This window comes from Gallus gallus, chromosome 1 (assembly GCF_016699485.2).
Source record: "Gallus gallus isolate bGalGal1 chromosome 1, bGalGal1.mat.broiler.GRCg7b, whole genome shotgun sequence".
Taxonomy (NCBI): Eukaryota; Metazoa; Chordata; class Aves; order Galliformes; family Phasianidae; genus Gallus; species Gallus gallus.
The window spans coordinates 131,323,491-131,347,479 of NC_052532.1; the positions used below are offsets into that span (position 1 = coordinate 131,323,491).

The following is a 23,989-nucleotide window of genomic DNA, read 5'->3' on the forward strand; positions in this document are numbered from 1 at the left end:
GTTTTCCCCAAACCAATTCTTTGCAAAAGTAACAGGGAATTCAAAGCAAGCCTGTTCCATCCCTAACACAATTTTGTTATGGAGCTAGCCCATAGCCAGCCAAAAACACTACTGCAATGCGACCTACCTTTCCTTAGTAGGACATAACAATCAGGCAATTATTATCTCTCACCTGTAAACTGTCTGTTTCCAGAAGCTCTGGATAATATGGGTGCTGTTGTACAAAGACATGGATGCCAGTCAGCATGCTTCTCCATGAAAGGTAGTAAGGTATTGGCGTAAAAGGCCAGGAACAAGAATCTTTCAGTCATGCAATCCGTTGCCAGCTTTAGGACTCATAGATTCTGTGTATCACTCAAGTCTCTATTTTAACAATCAGAACAGTTCACTGTGAAAACTATAACAGTTATGTTTGTCGCAGAAGGAAAAATCCTCCATGCATCTTCTTTTACCTTTATTTCTTGCCTCAGCTTCTGTTTTGACAGCTTATCCTCCTGTTTCCAATATATTCATATCTTCCTCCACTCTGTTTATACTTCAACACTGTCCTCACGGTCATGTATTTCCCCACATTATACTCTCAGTCCAAAATTCTGTCTTTCAGGGCTTTTTTTTTTTTTCTTTTTTCTTTTTTCTTTTTCTTTTTTTTTTTTTTTGTAGACAACTGCACATATTTGTGTTGCATCCAAAACTTTCACTGTGTTTTCTTATTACCCTTTAAAGTGTAGCAACTTTTCAGTTGCATTTCAGGCCTTGATTCTATCTTCATTCAAGAAACAAAAAAGAGAAAAAAAATGTTTTCATCAGGCACAAATGCAATGTCCTACAGCTTGGGCATCCAAATATTTAAGACAACACTTCTTCAAAAAAAGCACCCAAAACAAATTCCTTCATCTGCTGACTTCTTCCCTTTTCACTTCTCAGTTTAAGCCATTTTTTCCCCACTAGAAAAAGTACCCTAGCTAGCACTATAATATTCCAAAGAATATATACACGTTCCTGCTGGCATGCGGAACACCAAAATGGACAATTTACTTAAGATTACGGTTACTATACTATTTATTATTATTATACATTGGAAATACTACTGATCAGATTAAATTAGGGAGAAGAAAGGTTTCTCCACCAGTGGATGAATCTGTTTAACTGCCATAGCACACAATATCCTAATATTTTGTCATGCAGTGTATTAAAATACACGTAAATATTCTATTTTCCTGCAAAATATCCCCTGGATTTTCCAGATAGTAATATGGCAAGATGCATTAGTATGTAGATTACAATGTCTTGTTGATTGCATGGCAGGATTTCACGACTATTTAATAATGTGACAGACTTGACATTTGGGTAAATATACAGGAAACTAGTTTACCACAACTGTACTCTGCTGTCTCCACTTATCTGTGAGGAAAGATAAATACGTATATATATATATAACAGGAGAGAGAATGTCAATTAATTTGTCAGAATGGGGTAACTGGCAAAGAATCAAAATGGTCCAGATCCCTTCCCTGCATTCTATGTCTTCCTCCACAATTTGGTGTGATAAAATTTGAACTAAACTTAACATTCTTTGGCAGTTCAAAACATTCAAAAGCTCTCAGAAATCAATACTCAGGTTTGCAAATGGTAGGGAAAAGTATAAATACTATAATACTAGCAAGTCTATTTTGGCTGTTTCATGCTTTACAAAGTACTTTTTTTTTTTTTTTTTTTTTTTAATTCTTATGAAGATGAGCCAACATTACTATATTAAAGGATGCCTAATTAATTTCCTAAAACATTACCGCTATGCTTGCAGGCTAATCTGCAAACATTAAGCTCTGTTTAAATTAGAGCTGGCTCAAAAATCCACTTTCAAAAATAAAAATAGTTTAAGTTTTAGTATCTTGTGGCTCAACTTATTTCCATTCTAGTAATTTAAGGAAATTTCTCTTGTAGACATCATAGCAATATTTACTAAACTTGCAGATTTTTCTAAAGCTGGCAAGACCAATTTTTCCAGGAAGATGGATAAAGCAACTGTAAAATAAGTTCCTTTGAGAAAAGCAAGATAATATTAAGAACAGACTCAAGCACTGGAAACTACAGAAATGGAATGCAGCCCAGAAAAATTCTACATAAATTAGCTGAACATATCTTTAAAATAACAACAGTAGATTTCCTGCAACTTTAAAAAGCCTCTCTTTTAGCTAGTTTCAAGAATTGTAGATAAAGGCCAGAAGCCCTTGTCAGCCTTTCATGCCACTCTTGTACACTCAGAACTTCCTTTGTTATGCCTAACCCTGAAATTAATCTTTTAAAAAATTACCTCTATCACTGCATGGTAACGAGAGTCAGATCTTCATTAATTATCAGAAGTTTCTAAATTCAAGATATTAAGGCACGGCACAAAGACATTGGAGACATGTTTGCCAAATTCAAGCATTTTTATTTGATGAATACCTTATTCAATATTTCTCATTAACAAAAAGCAGTAGTTTGGTATGGCATTGGCTTGAACATCACTGCTGACATTATAAAAATATATCTGTTGTTCTAGGCTTGACCCCAAGATCTTTAGAAAGTTGCTGGTATTTGGCAGTTAAACTTCAAGGACTATCTAAATGTGGTCCCTCTTCCCACTGCCTTTCTGAGACTGAAGTACTGTTTAAAAAGATAAAAATAAATAAATAAAATTCAACCAGGAACTCAGCTTACCCACTAAGAATCACAAAAAACATCTAGCATGATCTAACAAGTAACAGGATGCAGTGGCATCACTCCAGACAAAAGCCAACAAACAAACAATAAACAAATAAATGCATATAGATAAATAAAAATGCTAGTTGGTACAAAAGACCACAGGATGATTATTAAACATCATTTTTATTGCTAATTCATGAAACTAAACCCATAATACTTGTGAATAAACTACTTCAAGAATCCAGAGGATCTTTGACCATCAGAACACTAATACACCACACCACTGCTTTTCTTATGGATTCAGCAGAAGAGAAATGTAATTAATGGGATTTGTTTCATATTTTCTTCACTAAGCTATTATTAGTGTTGAAAAAAAGGAAATGCCAGGTGGATGCTTTCTTTTTGCAGAAGTGCAAATAAATGATTCCCTGAAAGAGAAAGTGAAATAAGAATCAACTTCAATTACTTGCTAGATGAAAAAAAGAATTCAGAACAGGCTGAGCACATCACCTCTTGACCTTCTACTTCCTCTGTTTACAGAATTAATTTCCCAGTCTTTCCACCAGAACAACTCCCTTTCCTCCAAGAGGTTTCCAACACTTCCAGAATAGGTCTAATTCCACAGAAAGAGGTAGAGCTCCATCACATTTTTGGAAACCACTACCAGTAGCTGAAAAGCAGTTTAGCAATGCAAAAAGTAACAGAGGGAATGGATTTGTTGTTGTATTTTTCTTTTTCATCCCACCGTTTAGTTACATTGCACTGTTCTTCTGAATACAAGAGAAAAATTGCATGATTATTTCTGCAATTAAATCTCTCATCGTTTATCTCCTGACATATTAATTACAACATACAGTCACAGCTTTAACCTAAAGCAATTCTTTACAAATAAGAATACATGTAACAGCAAGAATTAGCTGCTTGCTTTAAGTAAGGTACAGTTTGATCTTTTTCTTCATCTCCTTACCATTTCTGAGCAACCAGTAAGAAAAAGAAAATGAGAAATGGGAGATTGCCACATACCAACTGCCTGCTATGGGAAGTGGCAAGGAATGTTAGTCTACATCCTAGGTGTTCCTGTTTTGATTTGGGAAGGACGGTCTTGAAGTATCCTGCTGTCATGAAGCATCATTTTTTAAGAAAAGTAGAAAAAAATGCAGCAATAAGTAGCTACACTGTCTTCCCTGAGAATCACTTGCCACACTCATAGCATACATTTCACAGTACTCTTAATGAGTTTGTCAAATAGTTCATGGAGTGCATCTTGCCCTAATTTTCTGGTATCAAAATGCCTTCAGGACACTTTACTGACATCTTATTGTGATCACGAAATCATGGTTATCAGAAATGAAGAACTGATTTACCTAATTAGACCAAATACGTGCATGAGCATTTACAGCTTGCTCAATAATGCTTTGTGAAAGCTTGGAATAGCTCTGTGATTAATATGGCTAATCTATTAATAAAAACTAAACCCCAGGAAACAAAAAACAATTCCTTTTTTAAGGAAGTGAAAAATGATTGCAAAAGGAAAGAGCAGCTCTCTGTGTTTAAACATCTGCAGTGTTATTAAACTCCCCACAACTGTTGTGAGCTTTAATCCCATGGAGACAAACTAATGATATCTGCATTGCCATATATTTCTGTTGATAAACTGTAAGCCCGCAAGAGAAAGCCTGCTGTAGCAGGACTCATGCATACTTGGAGAGTAAGTTCTGCAGATACCAGGATTTCCTGAGCTTCAAACGGTTGCCTTGGACACAAAGTGACCCAGACTTTTAAAAATAGAGCAACTTCTACATGTGGATTAGATAGTCAGCATTCTTTGACTCAGCCAAATGAAGATAAATCAAAGCTCAGAAGGGCTGGGTAGAAGCTTCCTTGCTGTTCTGTCTGATTGCTAAATTAAATCAACCGGGGTTGAGAGAATATTGCAATTACAGGTAGCTACACCACAATTTCCCCAATGGGAAAGTATTCTTTCATCCATAGATTAGTTCAACCAATAAAGGCATTGCACAGTTAACATTTCACTTTTGCTACAGTCAATTTATCAAGCAGAATCAGTTACTGCATTAGGAACCCACTGAAAAGAAAACTGAATAATCTCTAGTGAGAGAGATTTTGACAGCCTGATGTGCAGCCCTTTCCCAATCCTCTTTCCCACCCTCAAATTAACTTTTCTAGGATATCGATTATAACATGTATCTTTCCATGACAGCAACCAGCCACTGTCCTAAATATCAAGAAAGAAAGAGATACCCAACAATGTGTTTGCCTCTGTAAATGGAGTCTGAGAAAAAACAATCATGAAGCTCCCTATCTATTCTTTATCATGTTATGGTCAGTCTGGCCCTGTAATAAATCTGGTCCTGTTACATTAAAACTGTACCACATAATTCATCGCCTGTTTGCCTGACCCATGCATAGTCAACTACCATATTAAAAATGCATCCTTTCTAAAGAATGTCAGTCTTTCTTACATCAGCGGAATAGTTAAACCCCAATTAAGAGTAATTTGAAAAACCTACAATGGAAAAACAGAACTCAGAGATTTATCATGAGATACAAATGGTAAGTGAATGGGCTTTCCATAGTATGACTATAGATGAGTCAGTGAGAGGAGAATTCAATAAACAGGGTATAAATTGGATAGAAAACTGATGGATCACTGTGATCATGTGAGTGTCATCAGTGTACAAAGGGATCAACATATTTCAATCCAGTATTCTTTCATGTCATTAGGAATGACTTGAGTGATGGGACATGCTGCACTCTCAAAAAGGGGGAATCAAACTGGGGGGAGTGAGCAACATGCAGGAGGATTGTGTTGCTACTCACAAATACTTCAATAGGCTGAAGAAGTGGGCTGACAGAAACTTCATGAAATTCAACATAGACAAATGCAAACTTTTGCATCTGGGGTGAAATAACTCCACGAAACAGGACAGGCTGGCTGCAGACAGGCTAGGAAAAAGCTCTGAAGGAAAGGACTCAATGCACCAAGTGGACACGTTAGCCACAGATCATCAGGATACTGTTGCAGAGATAAAAGCCAACCACACAGGGAGCTGCCCTAAGAGCACAGACAGTGGGACTTGAAGGATAGGAACATTTTGCCCTGTTGAGCATTCAGGAAACTGCAAGGGGAACACTGTGCCAGCCTGGAGCTCCTCAACACAAGACACTGACATACTGGAGCAAATCCAGCAGAGGACCATCAAGAGCACTGGTAGACCGGAAAACACAACATATGAAAAAAAGATTAAGAGAAATAATATGTCCAGCTTAAGGAAAGGGCTAAGGAGAATTCATTGCTTATCCAGTGAGGATATAAAGAACAGAGAGACAGGACAAGAGGCAACGAACACAGATAGGATACAGGACTTTCCAGTTATATGTAAGTTTTTTTAATCCACTGAAGTGGTTAACCACACTGAAACAGACTGTACAGAGAAGCTGTGGAATACAGACTGCAGAGACACAAAACTGCACTACCTGAGTCCCTGAGCAACCTGATTCACCTGCACCTGTTCTGAGTATAGATTAGACTAGATGACCAGAATTCCAGATGATCAGATGAACAGCCTTCCAGAATTCCCTTCTAACATAAATTATTCCATGATTCTAAACATTAACACAATGATTTTTTCCTACTTTTTTTTTCCAGATTGATAGCTCCCTATGAATTAAAAAAAGCAAAACACCAATACTGTATGCATTCTATTTTTCTTATATTTTGTCTATCACTTGAAAAGCCCAACATTAAAAACTGAAAAACACTGCCTGTGGAAAGGATTGCTCTCTGCTCTTGCAATCACCATGTAAAGGTTTCCATTTAAGAAGAAAGAAGCTGAGGAGGTAATATGGGAAACTTGAATTTCTTCACAGTTTTTTCAGGCTCACTGATTAGTGACCTCTTTCACATGCCATTTTTGCAATTGCATGTTTAATGAATGAGAGGCCTCTGCTGCTAATATTTCTTTCCAAGATCAGGAATATCTAAAATGATGAGAATCTTCAATCATACACCTTCAGCAACACTTTACCACCCAAATTCCTTGGGGCTTGCATTTTCATTCTGAATGCTTCCGTATTTTCTTAGTAATCTTGAGCCACCTTGATTTGCAATTGAAAAATAGCAGTAGTTTTTAAAAGCATCTAAATTTTGCATTGATAAAGTTGTGTGAACTTTAAAAAACTTTAAGATTCATCCACCAGTGATTATAATATACTTCACAAAAAGGCAAATACCATTACATAGCATACACTGACATTTGCAATCTTAAAATGTTACAACTGCAAGAGCTGACATTTATTCAAGTATCCCTCTTTTTTTTTCATTTCAATGCAGACTGCATATTAGGCAAGAAGTACGCATTTAACGTTATTCATATTTATTAGATGGCAATTATACGAAGGGTAAAATCTACTACAGTCCTGCTATACACTGTTGTTGTGTTTAACCTGGAAGGCAGCTCAGCATGACACAGCCGTTCTCTCCCTCCCCTCACTGTGGGATACTTGAGAGAATTAGAAAAAAAGGTAGAACTCATGGGCTGAGGTAAAAAAACAGGACAGAAAATAAGGCAATAATGATAAAAGAATTAAACAAACAAACAAACAACAACAACAACAAAACAAGTTATGCTTACACAATCACTGGATATGTTCAGCATTTGCTACTGCCAACCAATGCCCAGCCAGTCCAAAGAAGTGGCAGCCCTCTCAGCCAACTCCCTCCACTACTATAGTTCCACAAGATGCCATATGGTATGAGACATCTTTTTGATCAGCCTGTGTCAACAGGACCGTGTCCTGGTTCTGTCCCCTCCCACCTCCTTCTGCACTCCCAGCCTCCTCACTGACAGGACAGTATGAGAAGCTGTGGCTCTGTGCAAGCACTGCTAAGCAACAACTGAAACATCAGTTTATTATCAATATTATTCCCATCCTAAATCCAAAATACAGTGCCGTGACAGCTACCAGGAAGAAAATTAACTCTATCCCAGACAAAATCAGGACACACTGTTGTATGTTTCATATCCTAAAGAACTGTTAGGCAGGACAGAACAAGGACAGAAAGAAGAAACAAAATCTTGCATAGTTACGGAAGCGTAGCCAGCTGGGCCATACTTCTGCTGGAGGGGGTAAGGTAAGTAAGGACAGGATAAGCTATATAAAAATGGGAGAAAAGACAGAAAGAGGAGTTTCCAAAAGAAATTGAGTAAAATTAAGAAATAAACGGAGCAAAGGTGAATTAAATTGCCTAGGGAAAAGAAATCAGAGAAAGAGAGCAGACTCCTTCCTTTCTAATGTGCTACAATTAACAGATTTCAGTAGCTCTTCCATTCACTTACCGCACGATATTCTCATTATTTGTTTCTCTTATGTTAAGTACAATCATATTTCCATTGAGCCACACAGTGTCAACACCTTGCAGTAGTAACCCTCAACAGAAAATACAACTAGCCAGACTGTCTTGGCTTTTTTTCCACCTCTACCAGTGGCAGACTGTATAAGTAGAAGTTCAGTAAAGTGATCAACTCTCACTCCAGCTTCCCTTCACCTCTTCTTCTGAGCCAAGATCATCTCTTTCTCTGTTCATTTACTGTATCCAGCACAAAGTACTTGGCAGCCTAGATTTCACGCTCTCCTGTAATGTAAGACACGTAAGAAATATAGAAAAGCAGTTGTACATTCAATACCGTGTATGATGTGATTCTCCCATAGACCTGCAAAAGAAAAACAAGCTATTCACTTCATCTGACTGATCTAAACTGAAAAATCTGGTCAACTAATCCACAGAACTGGAAAAGGAGTTTAGGTGTAAGAAGCCCAAAGAAGAATAAATTAACTAATAAACGAAAAGAACAATAGCTTACATGGCTTGCTGCACAACCATGGAATCAGTTCAGTGACATATGGGATAACTTTTGCGTTTATTACTCTAGTTAAAGAAAGTGTATTTGTGTGGTCTACAATTCAGCTCCCTAAGAAAATTTTCAAGATTAATTATTACTGAGATATTTTTTTTCCCCCTTTGCTAACTTTGCTTCGGCTGCTGCCATTACATACTCACCATTCCCTCTCAGGCACTAAATTATTCTTTGCCCGTAACAGAGTCTTTTTATTCTTTTTGGACAAAGAAATCTCAGCCAGGGACTGCATTTCCTGTATAGCTAGCACTGCAAAAAAAACACAGACATTTTCAACTCAGTGTTCACTAACAAAGACCTAGCCAATCAATATACAGCCATAACAAACAACTATGGGATTTTTGCAGGCTGCGAAACAAGTGTCAGGGCAGCTTCTCTGAGCTATAAATTAAAGTAAATACAACTTTAAAGTGTTTATAAGAACACGGTGTAGAAATGTTCTTCTGTCACAAAGCCAACTGAGAGTATCAGAGTAACCAAGGCATGCAAACACCTCCTTAACTTGAAGGCGTATCTAGCAATACCACGAAAATGGCAACACTTTCCTTTGCAGTATATCTTCTATTCTCTCCATTATGAAGCATTACCTGAATAACATGTAGGACAACAGCAGATATCCCTCCTCGTTTGAATGACTTAAAAAGATTGCACTGTGTCTTGCATACCTGGCAAAAGAATAGCCTAAATGTACCCACTGGTTCTTTGCAGAAGAAAAGGTCTGACAAAATTTTATGGCCACAGCCTGTAGAGGGAATAACTGGCAACACTAAATTGCTTATTACAACACAAGAGATGGAAGATTGTAGGCGTAATGCGATTCTGTCATTTCCTTTCAGAATCTGCAGGCAAATCATCAAATCCCTTCAGCAGGGCTCTCTTGGAGTCTGTTTTCTTAACAGAATTATAGCATAAAAGGGGTAGAAAGGGCCATGCTGCCATGCACTTAATACATTAATATATGGAACTAAACCACTCACCTGCGTAGCACAGTTGAAACATATCAGAAAAAAAAATCAAAGACACTCAAGATGCAAAAGAACCTGAGAACATCAGAAAATATTTCAAATTTCTACATCAAGAGCAGAAGAGGAGCTAACCCTCTGAGCAATCAGATCGCTCTTCTTGCTTTCACCAGTTAACCTGTTTAGCAAGCTTAGCACGGCATACAAATTATAATAGCCTGATCAAATAGCATTGTTTTTGTTGGGGGGGGTGAATGGTGTCACCTTAGAAATTTGTTCTTTCACTGCCCTCCCCAACCAAGGACAAAATCTAAAAGCACTTATTCTCATTTTGAATTTGGGTTCCTCATTAAAGAAGTAGGTTGACTCATCATATGAAGTTGTAATTTGCAAACTCATCAGTATTTTTGCTGTTAACAGATTTTGTCTTTGGGCAGGTATTTAAGAGAAATCACTGGCTTGAAAATTTAGGACAGTTGCCGTATCTAAAAACTTTTCTTCAACTACAATAATTTCTTTGCATCAAGCTTTTCTGTGTGTTTAGAGCCAAGTATGCCTTCAAAGCCTTCAAAGCCATTAGTAGAGACTAGTAAGGAAAGGAAAAAACCAAAAAAACAACAAAAACCCTGTCATCAATGCACAGGAGGAAATAAACAATTACTTACATGTAATAGCTTAAAAGTGTAATGACTAATACTAGACTGAAACAAGACATGCTAAAAAAAGAAATATAAAAAAGGAGAAGCAGCAGAAAAAAAAGAGAGAACCATGAGTGAAGGAGACTGCAAATTTACCACACAGATGTCCTCTAAAGAAAACAAAACCCAAGACCCCAAAATATCAACATTGTCATATTTACTTCAGAGGCTTTCTAAAAATACACAAAATTTTTGAGAGGCAAAAAAAAAATAAAATAAGTTGGGTAAAACTGAAATGCGGGGAAAAAACAACAGTGATCTGCTGAGAATTTTTATAGAGTATAATCAGAAAAGCAGCAGACTGTGTTCCAGGTCCTGCTTTTCAGCTACAGGTTGAGTAAGCAACCTATTTTGGATGGAAAACTTTGTTTGTTCCACTCAAAGTGGAACAAGAAATAATGGCTAGTATTAGAATCAATAATTTGTTACAATCTCTGTTGCAGGATTCCTCGTATTGTAAATAGTTGAAGATTGCATCTGTAGGCTGAGAGTTTGACCGTTTACAAGAGTAACATTAAAGAGTACAAGCTGATGCCATAATACACTAGTTTTAAATAAACAAGTGAGCAGGAAATAAATTTACCCAGGGAAATCCATGAAGCTTTACCTTCAACATTTGTATTGTACAAGATGTAGAATTTACCATACGACTTCAAGCAAAATACACTGAACCTCCATCTAAACCGGTACCTTTTCAATTAAATCACTATTCCTTGGCTAACAGTAACAGAATATTTACAGAGAAAGAAAGCAGAAAGACTTCTGTTAACCTTTGACTCTCCACAACACCAGCATAAGTTACATGGAAACATATTGTGGAGTATTATATGGTGTCTGTAAGTCTCTCCCTTCAAAATACGGATTGTATTACTTTCCTCGTCCAATTTACTGATCACTGTGATTTGCTTATACCATGCCTATTCAGTAGATGCATTTTCCATTACCTCTGAGAATATACAACAATCACTGTAAGAAGGGCACTAAATGCTTGTTGAAATGACTGCGGAATAGAAAGCAATAATAATTTAAAATTCTCTAATTACTCAGCTTCAGTAGCATTCCAGTCAGGAGGTGTAAACTCCTGCATTCATATCCTGTCTCTATCAGGAAGAACAAGAATCCTTAGATTTTAGAGACACCTGAAGGCTCTTCTGATGAATTTTGCTATCCGTTCTCCCTACTGTATCCCTCTTCCCACTCCCAGCCCTGCCCACTCTTTCTTTTTATCCTCAATCTTGATTTCTCCATACTCTTCAGTCCACTCCTACTCATTACGCTCAGCCAGTCTCCGGTTCTAGCTTCTACCTTGTTCAAAATAGCCACATCTCAGACAGTTCTAGTCACATTTACTTTGTGCATTTCAGCACCTGACACTATCTCCAACCCCACATCCACTGCCATCAGGGAGTTCCCTGCTCCATGTTGCCTTGGAGCAGCAGGATCACTAGCAGCACAGAATGCCATTCTTTCCAAACAGATGCAGTAGCTCAAATGTAAGCTCTCCAGGCCCACATTCAGAATGAAACATATGCAACACAGGTGGAATTAAGGGATTTAAGCTGCTAAAATAGTTTTTCTCTGCAATGCGTGTGCAAACAGACTTGCAGGCAGATTTTCACAGTGGCAGCAGAAGGCATCCCTGACATACAGGAAACACATCTTTCTCTCCCTCCCTCCCTCCCTCCCCCCTCCCCAAAGCCTTGACATTTTATGTCCTTTCTAAGGAGTGTGAGGTAGTACAGCTCAGGGAGAGGGGTACTCATTTTTGAATGTGAGAAAACAAATGTTTCTTCCTGGTTTCCTTTCAAAAATGGCCAACCTATTTTGTCTGAACCACTCTTGACAACTGCAAACTTTGTGATAGTTATCTGCTACCAAAGGGCGTACATCAAATCTTCATAATATTCAGTTGAAAAGTGGTATTTACAGAAAACTATCGCACAGATGTTCAATGAAGTTCTAGCATAATCCTCATCTATTTTACAAATATAAATTTTCTTGTAATTTTATAATTCAGGATAGATCAACTGAAATAGCTACTGTAACATTACCTATAGTTTTCTAAATAAAAATGACTTTGTTTTGGTCACATCCTGAAAAATACATAACGAAAGCAATTGGAGAATTAACCTATGGAAGGGCTTCAGAGTGTGAATGAAAATGGAAGTCAGTATGCAAAGTTCAATTTGACACAAAAATAATGAAAGAGCACTTTCAAACCAAGTTACTGACTTCAACTTCCACGCAATATTCAGTATTAATCAGGTCACTTACTGAGAGGCTGACACATTTTTGACATGTGTCACATTTGTATTTAATGAAGGTTCTGATCACTCAACTGATCATGTCATTTTATTTAAACAATTTTACAAAGACTCTTGGTAACTCTATACCTATGGAGTGTTTGAAATTTCAGAGATGCTTGAGGTATATTAGCAGAAAAGGCATTTCCAGGCACATGATTGAGAACTAAGAAAATGGGAAGGCTGTTTGTCTGAAAAGTAAATCAATTTTTTTTCTTTTTTTTTTCCCCCCTATTAATAAGGTTCACAGAATAGTAGAATATCCTGAGTTGGAAGGGACCTGTGAGGATCATCGAGTCTGCATGCTGACTTCACCTGGGGTAAACCAAGTGTTAAACCACACATCTAAGAGCAGTAAGTGCAGACACATCTTGAACACTGACAGGACTGGGGCTGTGATCTCTTCCTTGGGGACCCTCTTCCTGTGCCTCACCACCTTCTCAGATACCCTCTCAAGTTTTTCATAGAGTTTATTAGAGATGGTACAGCGCAACGCTAGCAAATGTTAATGCCAGTAACGGTATTTCTACCCAACAGTTGGACCCCCATTGCTGATTCTCCAAGCACAGTGGGCTTTATTAACAGATCACATTCACTCCATATTTTAGCTGCTGACTTTTTTGGTGATGTATTTTGAAAGAAACCACAGTCCCAAACACTACTATGTCAGCAAAAGTTCTGTGCATACATCTGGGCTAAGCTGAAAAATATTCACAAGCTGACCAGTCTTTGTCCTCACTAGCTAGAATATTCAAACACTATCAGTTCAGACAGACATTTTTGAAATCCAGAAGAAACTCTTAAACAATTCCATAATCACCTCCTCTTTGCAGTTTACTAATCTAGCTGTGCCACAATCCAGTTAGGCGAGTTCCAAAATACACGTCTATATTTATGTTTGTAAGTCCTCCTGGGTTTTCTACATTTCTTCCCATGTTCCCTTTCTTTATACCACTTTCACAGTACTATCCAGACAGCAAAGAAATACTCAGACATATTTACATAGATAAAATTTCAGATACCAGAGAATTAGAGAACACACTGTGGGGAAAATAATGAAGGTAAACTTGGTAGTTTTCAGGTGATTGTAATTGGACAATCTCCTAGTTATTATTTTTGGTTTTGTCTTTTTTTATTAAAGACTTCAGTATTGAAGTCTTGAAAAACTATAGAAGCATGAAAAATTAAGTCAGTGTCTAACTGCTTAATCTGGAATTAAAAGTAACTAGACGAATAAAAACTCTAGAAGCTTCAGCCTGTGGAGTAGCATTTATGGACCCATTTCCATTTGTGTTGATGCAGTCTGCCATTTACATCAGGTGAGAATCTGTGTCCCTGTGGAATTAAGTGTACAGCTTCAGGCACTGGGCAGATCCTTGTCTGCAGTGTATGTCATGTTTATCCAGCCCATCCAACAGAGTAGAAATTCCCTGTAGAAATTTATTGGTGTTCGTCTGCCTTTTCCACAATAGTACAAATTAAATGAAAAGACAGAAGTCAGTGAGGATCCAACATGTTCTACTACCAAAATAAGCTTGGGTTTACTCTGAACCTCATTATTATGAGCCTTTCCACGTGGAATATTTTAGAACTTGGATCAAATTTATGCTTGGCATAATCCCATTCACTTCCTGAGAAACTAATTTAGCTCTTTCGTTGTTTATGCCATTTCAAACATTATGTATAGGTATCAGCATAAGTCAGGAACAGAGACAAAATCATTAACTGCGTTTACCTAGATCCCTACATATACCTTAATTGAATCACAAGCAAAAATAATTGCTTGAACTGAATTTATCCAAAATTGTTTGTCTGATTTCAAACCAACATCAAGATGAGAAGGAAGCCTACATTATTTTGACCAAACAATATAGCTTGATAGCTCATCTCAATGTCTAATGAAGTAACATTTGCATAATGCATGAAGCCCAATTTAGGAAAATTGGAACTGCTTTGCCTTAAAGATCACCAGATGTTTAGTGAGCATGTGATCAAGTGACAATTTCACCCAGAGAAATGAAGATCACGACTGAAGCAGAAAAGTAATACAGGAGGAAATCTTTTATTTCCATTTACAGTGGGGAAGACCAGAAAATGCCTGGGTGATCTCAGTTTGTCAATCACCAAAAGCAGAAAATTAAGTAACTGACATTATTAAAGAAAAGTTGTCTTATTACTGTACAATAACCTCTGTAAATCAAAATAATAAGGTCATAACTTTCTCCAGTTCACACTCTTGATTGCCTTGCAATTCAACCTCAGACTACAGTCCTTTCAGGTAACAAAGAAGTCATACTGAGCCTCTGCTCAATCTTCACCTTGATGAAACATGCACCTAGAGTTTGCAGGCACTGAACTATTGATTCTAATGTATGTCTATGTGAGCAGATGGCCATTATTTCTTTGTCTCAGTTACCCGAAGCACCTTACCAAACATGAACTATCCCTTGAGTCTACTAGCTGCTATTTCCAAGACTAATTTTGAGGGCTGAAAACCGAGTTAATTTATTCTTATTGGGTAACCAACGCTGCTAGAGGAAAAAAAGAAAAAGAAAAAAAAAAGGGTGCAAAATCCTGGACACTCATGCCCTTTTCCTGGTCTGAGAAGGACACTGAAAACTTCATGCCTGTTGAAAAGAACTTATATCTAATATACTGTTTTCACCAATTCATATTTGCAACTGAAGCAGAAAAAGGTGCAACAGACAAGAGTAATGACAGGTAGTCACTACTTGCAGAGGTTAGCAGGAGCATAAGCAGCACTGAGACATAAAACCAATGCCACCATTGAGCCTATGCTTTTCCATATTCAACAGAATTAATGAAATTTCATTTCCAAGCTTCTTCTTCTGAAGATATTTAGAAATCTCTCTCAAGGATAAGGATCAGGAAGTCTGAAATTACATGACTATCTTATATAGAGTTCTCAAAATAGTTTCCAACCATTCTTTTCTTTCCTCACGTTACAGTTCACTATGATGCATCACATTTGTTCTGATTCTCCCAAACGTTCTTCACAAGAAGTTTTGTCTTCATAGAAGGATATTAATACAGACGTGGACTAGATGGCAGCTTAATATTCACTCTACTTATGTCAAACATGATAAAGCATCTGCATGACCAGGAGCTTTTCCATTTTACTAAATATATTTTCTCTATAACAGCTGACCTAATTTCCTTCCTTCAAATCATATTTTACTAAACTTGAAATCACAACACGTGCAACAACCCTATTACTACAATATCATTTTTATGACTAAGATTTCTATGGAAGGACTCTTACATGAAATATGAAGCATTCTCCATATTTCTTCCAAATTTCTATTCCTACCTATATTGAATATGCATTATCTATGCAAGGAAAATATCAGTGGAACTCAGGCTGATTGAAGTATTTAAGAACCATCAAAATTTTTTGTATTTGGCCACTGCAGGAAAGAGTTTGATACTTTCCTACCTTCGTGAACATAGTCCTTCACAAGTCACATGTACGAGAATTACAATGGATAACTGTAGCTAGGTATTTAACACCTCCCAGGTAAAGGTACATAACTAAGTTTCTAAAGTATTTTTGATAATCCTATTCGCCTTACAAAATATGCCAAATGCAACTCAGAAGCAGCAAGAATCTGTTCCCAAGTATTCCAAGGAATGCAGTTTCCTAGGGAAGTTCAAAACACACAGCTAGCCTCGTGGTGAGCACAAGAAACAGTCAGGAAGGGAGGCAGTAGTTTCTTTGGTTTAAAAATCTCATAACCCCTTTGAGGAACAAAACTATGAAAACATATAAAGAACCTTGCAACTGTCACCAGTTTTGACCACATTAAAGTTTCTTCTCTAGATCAAAAAAGTAATGAATGAAGATTACAGTGATTTATAAGGAGAAAAATGTCTGATGCCAGCAACAGTGTGGAGATCTTGGGATACAAACACCCTCAGAACCCTGTAGACTTTTCTAATTGCAGAAACCTACTTTTTAATTTTTTTTCTGTTCTGTGTAGTCAGTCACTCAGCAGAAATACCTTGTTTGTTCTAGAAAAGACACGCCTTTGGGTACTCGAGTCAATGGACACTGTGCCCATAAAGAAGCTTGGAAGGAAAGAATAAATAATTCACTAAGCCTTATTTCTCAGCAATGAGACAATAAAGGAAATTATATCTAATTAGATAACAAGCTCTCATACAGGAGGAAAAAATACAAGTATGTAGGCTCTTCTGAGTTTTACCCACTGTAACAATTATGTGGAAAGAATCCTAGAATAGCTGAAATTGGCAAGGCCCTCTGGGTCCATCTGGTCCAACTCCTGCTCCAGTAATGGCCACCCAGAGCAGGGTGCCCAAGCCCACATCCAGGCAGCTGCTGGAGATCTCCATGGAGGAGACTCCACAGCTTCTGGGCAGCCTGTGCTACTGCTCCATCACTCGCACAGCACAGAAGTGGCTTCCTTGTGTTCAGATAGAACCTCCTGTGTTCCAGTTTGTGCTCACTGCCTCTTGTCCTGGCACTGGGCACCAATGGAAAAAAACCTGGTTGTGTCCCCTGTGCACCCTCTCTCTTCAGATATTTATCAGCTTTGGTGAGATCTGCCCTGAGCTTTCCCTTTTCTAGGCTGAACAGTCCTGACCCTCTCAACCTTTCCAGTCTCTTTATCATCTTGGTGCCCCTACACTGGGGTCTTCCCAGTATGTCTGATCTCCCTTATACAGGAAGGCCCAGAACTGAGCACAGTGCTCCAGTGGGAGCATTGTGTCTGTGGCTAAACTTAAGTTCAGTGTCTTCATGAAACTGGGACAGCTAACAGGCGAGAGGAGCCTGTGGCATGTCTCAGGACACAGAATCATAGAATGCCTTAGGTTGGAGGAAACCTTAAAGATCATCTGGTGTCCTGATATCAAGGGTTACATTGCCCCAGGTGCAGGACTTTGCACTTCTTGTTGAATTGGTATTTTACTAAAAAACTGCTGTTAGGGCTGCTCTATTATTTACAGAACTAAACAGCAACAGCCATTTGTTTCTTGGGTAAATCCATCACTTAAAGAACTAAGAAAGACCAGACTCTCAAAACTATGATTCAAACTATGTCAATAGCAGGCAAAAATTCAATAAACAGAATGATAAAACAGTACCCTTTCATAGGTGTTTTCCTGGAAGGCTCAAGTTCTTAAATAAAGTCATATGCTTGATCACTTAAAAACTAAACTGATCTAAGCAAAGGGATTCTCAAAGTAGCTTCAAATAATCCAACATCCTTTGCAACAATTCGCTATTGCTTTTCTAAATTAACTATTACCCAAAAGCCGGAAGTAAAGGAAGTGAAGCTATGTAATACAGGACAGACAAGGATGGCAACCTCTACTTTTTAAAGGAAAGGTCACCATGTGTACACATATAAAGAGCCTAAGACAAACAGGCCCAAGAAACAGACTATAAAAATGAGAGAAATCAAGTCTAAGAACTGGCAGGAGTCTGGAAAGTAGATTCTTTACATACATTTTACCAAGGCTAGTTCATTCACTCAGATGAGGCTCTGTTTAGATACTGCAGCATTGATCAGCTGTGAAAAAGATATTCAGTTCAGCTGTTCTTCAATTCCTTTAGTAAAACTCATTATGAGCAGATGAGACACTTCAGTCTCTTGTATTACTAGAAGTTGATCAATCTGTTATATACCCTTTAAGATAACACTAACGCCAAGCCATTTGTATTTTGTATTTCTGCTTCAAATCTGGTAAGACAGACCAGCAAAAGAGAAGACCAGGTCATTACCAAAGACTCAGGACATCATTCATCCAGTATGCAAACCGGACTTCCTGCTAATGTAGTAAAGTATAACAAGAGGTATTTCACTGCTACACATCACAACACACAGGCTTCATTACAAGAATATGAACGTTGTACTTGTCCTTCCCATTGTACTTCAAACAAGGGCAGCCTGAGGCCTTTATCCAAGTGTTTATCTGCAAGCTTGTATTTTAAATACACAAATTAGGGCATTAGAGAAGACCAAAAGTAGAAGCTAACAAGGTGATATATAAAAATAATACGTAACACACACACACACACACACATATTATATCCATTGCTCATTTTTCCCCTCCAGCTTCCTCCTTTCCATTCTAAGTATCATTTTTGAGCCTGCATTAGCCTCATGTAAACTCCATGATGGAAGGCAAGTCATAAGCAGACTTAAGTTTCAGCTTACTGTACCTATCTCCCAGATTTGTTTCCATATCAAGCATTGTCTGAGCTTAAATAATCAAAAATGAGTCTGTGATTTTGATTTATCAGCAAAAATTCATGCAGCTTTAAAGTCTTCCATAATCCATATCTTTTTACCTTGAGTGACCCAAGCTTGATTATAGTATATGAATATGCTCAAGAAATAAGAATAGTAACTTTATTATAATCAAGCAAAATGTTTAAAGTTTACCACTAGTACTTTAGTCCTCCTAAATGAACAAACCCATTAAAACTAAACTTTAAACTAGGATTTCAGTGTTCTCTTGGGGCACAGAGCAAAAACAAACAAACAAACAGAAAAAAAAACAGGCTTTTTAAATCTGCAGGGAAAAATACAAACATCTTGAGGCATTCTATTATTCTAGAGATTATGTGAACTTACTAGCAAGGAAACTTACCTCTCAAAAGTAACAGAAATTTTCTCCATACACAAGTTCCATACAAACAGATTAGCCAAGACAGAGGGATACAGTTGGAAAATGACACCCTAGGTTAATAATGAACACCAGGATATCATGCCTGTGCTAAATAGCATTTAGGATAATCTTTGAGAGGCAAAAAGAACGTAATGTAGAAGGAGATACACAAGGTGGTGAAGAACTGATTACATTTGAGTTTAAATTAGCTTTAACTTAGCATGGAAAGATTCACTAGGTTAAGTTTCTATTGTTGTAGGTGCTCCAATAATTAGTTTTAATTCTCATATAAATAGAGTCTAAAAATATTCAAGAAATTCAGACTTCATTATAAGCTCTGGAAATTATTTTAGACTAGTCTCCATTTCATGAACATTCTTTTAAATACCTGTCATGTCTAGCAGAGAAGTAAAATGAGCATGTGAGAACTCTGAAACTGATGTTCAAAGAATTCTATCAACACATTAGGGGGCAAAAGAGAGTAAGGACTGCCTTTATTCTACAGCACTTAACAAAACTACTTTTTTTTTTTTTTTTTAAACAGCACTGAACAAAAGGAAGTATCCATAAAGATATCTGACATAGGTAGGAGAGTAGACACAAAAGAATGAAATGATGAAACACGGGAAAGAAAAACTGTAAGAATTACATTTTCAGATTACCTGAGACCAAAGAGATGGGCATATATCCAGCAGATAAGCAATTAACAGTTTTATCAACAGGTAAGTACAGTTGCTAAGTTTGTTTCTCATGCTGTTTCTTCAACAAACTTTCCCTACAGCAGCATTAAAATGAGGTTCCAGTTGCTAAAAATCAAGCATCTTCCCTCCCCACCAGCTAGTGCTGCAGCTTCAGGTTCCTGTAGCTACTCAGTTAAAAACATAAAGCAAAATACAGGTACGTACACACATATTTTCATCCTATTGAGACTGAATAGTCTGTGTAATCTGAGTGTGTTTATATTTCTGTTCAACAGAACTACTCATGAGGGATTACTTCTCCCCATCATTTGCATTCAATTCCCACTTTGCGTACTGACATGGTCTTTCTCCTTTTTCTTTTACACACAGACAGTTTCTACTTCTGTAAGGAAAAAAAAAAAAACAGGCTGCAAGGAGCAATGCTAATACCTAAGATTTATGAAACAAATTCCAAAACACTTCCTGCTGTTGACAAAAATTGGATTGTTGACAAGAACTGGAGCATGAACTTTAATCTAAAAGCATATGCTTCCCGGACATAATTGTGAATTGTGCTAAATAAAAGGGTATTATGTTAAATAAAAGGATATTAATTATAAAAATAGAGTGATCATGAATTCATACACTTGTTTCAAAATATAAAGCATAGAGAAAAAAGAAAACCAAGATTCCAGATGAATTTTCAAATTTTAAAATGTGACTTATAAAATCCATACCACCCATGGATGTTCATTATATTTACAGATATAATATTTTTAAATATCAAAAACGGTAAATGATTGCAATAGATATGAATACTGCATCCTACAAATCTGTGTCTCAAACAACATTATAACACAAAATGACAACTAGCAGATTTCTGTAACTGATTTTATAAAGAGATGAAAACCAAAAATAAAGGGATAAAATATCAACATAGGAAGGACTGAATTGGCTCTAAAAGTTCATGTGTCACTTACAGCAATCAACCACTTTATGCTTCTCTTAAATCAGCCCAAATTGAAACTCTCTCTCTCTATATATATATATATAATATTAGATTAGATTTATATATACACATGTACCCACACCTGTCCATATATATATATATATATATGTGAATGGTGAATGATGACTTGTCTCCCTCTCTCCCTCCCTCTTTATAAGGACAGGACAGGCATTGGGATATTTAAACAATGGATGGCTTTTATCTGTTGGAATCCCACCTTGAAAACTGTAAGGAACATTCAAACATCTCAGAGAAATCTTTCATGGCACAGGCGAAATAAGTGTCCACTATCTGTTAAAAAAAAACAGCTTCTTTTGTCATCATAAAGATGTTATAAACTATGAGTTTCTAGTAGAAGAGCACTTGCATTAACTTGCTACAATCAGTTGTTTTTCTTTTCCTGGAGATCTTGAGATTCTAAAAAGCTTTTTTTTTTTTTAAAGCAACTGGAGAATTGCTCACTGTTGAGGCCTTTGTGAAAAACAGCATAAACCCTCAGCAAATACTCTTTTGAGTCCCCAGAAAGCAGTCAGCTGTATATTCCTGTGGACCATTTCATCATTGGCACAGAGAACATTACCTTGATTGCAAGCCTTTTTAAAGTGATCCCTAACATTTCTTCCCCTTGTGGCACTTCCGATCTCACTCTAAGATTTCTTTTGTGTCAGGGACATAAGCATTCAGATACTATTTATCTGTGACCTTGCTGTGGTTAAGTGTCTGGGATCAACTGTCCTTTTCCTGACAATTAAAGAAACAGTGATATATTAATATGCATACCCAAGTCTAACTGTTATTACAGCAAAATAACTGACAGCTTTAAAGATCTGCTCTACAAAACGGACTTTAACATTCAATCAAACACACACCGAATGGATAGCTTTAAGAAAAATGATTTTACTTCCTAGGTTTCACCCACAGGATGAAAAGTACAAAAGTACTGATGAAAATTGATAAGAAAATACACCTGCAGAGTTAGACCTCTGCAGAAGCTCCCCATGATTTTCCCTCAGAAGTACTGCAGATTAAGAAAAAGGTGATAGAGCCAAGGGCTAAGTTTGGAAGTACACAGCAGGGAAGTCCTCCTTGTACATGTTGATGATCTCACTCTTGAAATAGAGGAGATGGAAATCAATGTAATCATCTTTTTTTTTTTTCTTCTTCTCTCTCAATCAACTACCAACTTGCTGAGTTACTGTGACAGAATAGCTCAACTTTTAATAATAATTTATGGGAGAAGAGCCAAAAGTTCCTGTCCTGCTGAGAAATATAGATGGAGGTCTATACCTAGTTTCCCTTCCCCCCCCCCCCCATCCCCAGAATACTGTTCTAAATTCTGTATAGAATTCCTCTCCCTTTGAGAGTTCAGTTACACGACAAGAATCAGACTGAAGATGGTCACCTCCTTACTCTTCCTCTCACACAGGTAATTAACAGCTACTGTTTCTGTTCAGCTGTTTGCATATCCATGATCCACTTTTTCACTGGCCCTATGAAACACTGCTTTAGGTAAAAATAAATAAACTTTTATTTTTATTTTTGGCTCCAAATAGTATGTGGGTTATTTTTTCTCTTTTCTTTTTTCCCCCCAGTGTAGCATTACAGAGCCACAGCATACTGTAGCCAAGCAGTTGAAATTGTAGCATGAGTAAGGATGAGAGCAGCTCCTCAGAGCAGTTCTGTCACTGAAGAGACAAGTCATCATTCAGCACCATAACTTGTAGATTTGTGAACATAATCTCCCATATTCATGATAAGTTTGAGACTGGGAGCTCATTTCTCTCATGTAAGTTTCATGAAACTCTGAAGAAAAAGAGTGGAAATTGAGCCTTTGGACAAAAGTTTGCTACATTTATTTATGTGCCTAACATTAAGCTCTTTCATCAATAATTAGATTTGACAATTGAAGTGAAGTTCAGAAGTGCTCAGCTAGTTCACATTCATTTCCAGTGGGATCTACTGTCCACAAACTAGGACCACTTCTACAGTTCTATACATTTCCATGCAGTTTAAATACAAGCTTTAAGCAAACTTGAATTCTTAAAACTATAAAATGTGTTTTATTTTCATTAATCATTATTGTATTTACCATCTTGCCCTTACAGCTATACTAACTTTTTCAGCTTTAACCAAGAAATATTCCAACAGTATAGTGTTATTGACTGTTTCATTAAGAACAGTGACGATCAAAGAGATACAGTCTGCATTCCTTTAATTGATGTTTTGTTGCATTTTTTCATCTTGGTGCCAAGGGATAAAATCTACTCATGTTTTGACTGTGCCATAATCATCCTCCAAGAACAACTGGTTGTTTCTATTATTTTTTCCATCTTCCTACCTGAAGCAACTCCTATCAAATGCTGTTGTAACTAGTATTTCACATTCATTTCTAGCACCATGAAATACTAGGAAAAAAGGTAATTCAGATAAGCAAAAGAGGAACAGTAAGCATCTCCGCCAGTGATTTGCTTTTGAACCAAGTATCCATGCAAACGGAAGCCATAAACACAACAGTTTTTTCCATGTAAGTCTTTCTTTTGAGGACTCGCTTTGGTACACAGCTTTAATTGAATTTAGCAATTCAAGAATGGAGCAGGTACTCCCATTGCTTGGCATTCAGTGCTTCACGTAAAGAAATATGGTTAATATATTTCTTACTCTTTGCATATGTGCCCAGGTTGTTCTCAACACATAATTTGTTCTGTCTTTACTTGCCAGATTTCCCATTCCCAGAGGCAAGAAGAGTCTTTCCCCACAGTGTTTGATATGTAGCGATAATTTGCATTCTCCTATATACATAGACAATAACAATCAGCCTTGAGTGGTCAAACTTCAAATTCAGAAGCATTTGTTACAAAAATACAAGACTTACACATGCAGCACGAGTATTGGATTTGTCTATCACCACTTTAGTCACCAGCCTTTGAGCATCAACATAGACACCACTAAGTCACTGCTTTGATGAGTTGGTATAAGAGCTTTACCAATAAATAAAGACATTAACAATCATATTTGCAGATTCTCCATTTCCAAATTCTATCAAAATAAAAGCCAAC

At 37.0% G+C, this 23,989-nt stretch overlaps 1 protein-coding gene across 2 annotated transcripts in view; it reads right to left on the reverse strand.

Annotated features, from left to right (window-relative positions):
• GABRG3 (gamma-aminobutyric acid type A receptor subunit gamma3) overlaps window positions 1-23,989 on the reverse strand; it is a 309,089-nt gene that overhangs the window by 266,943 nt on the left and 18,157 nt on the right. The window lies entirely within an intron of this gene.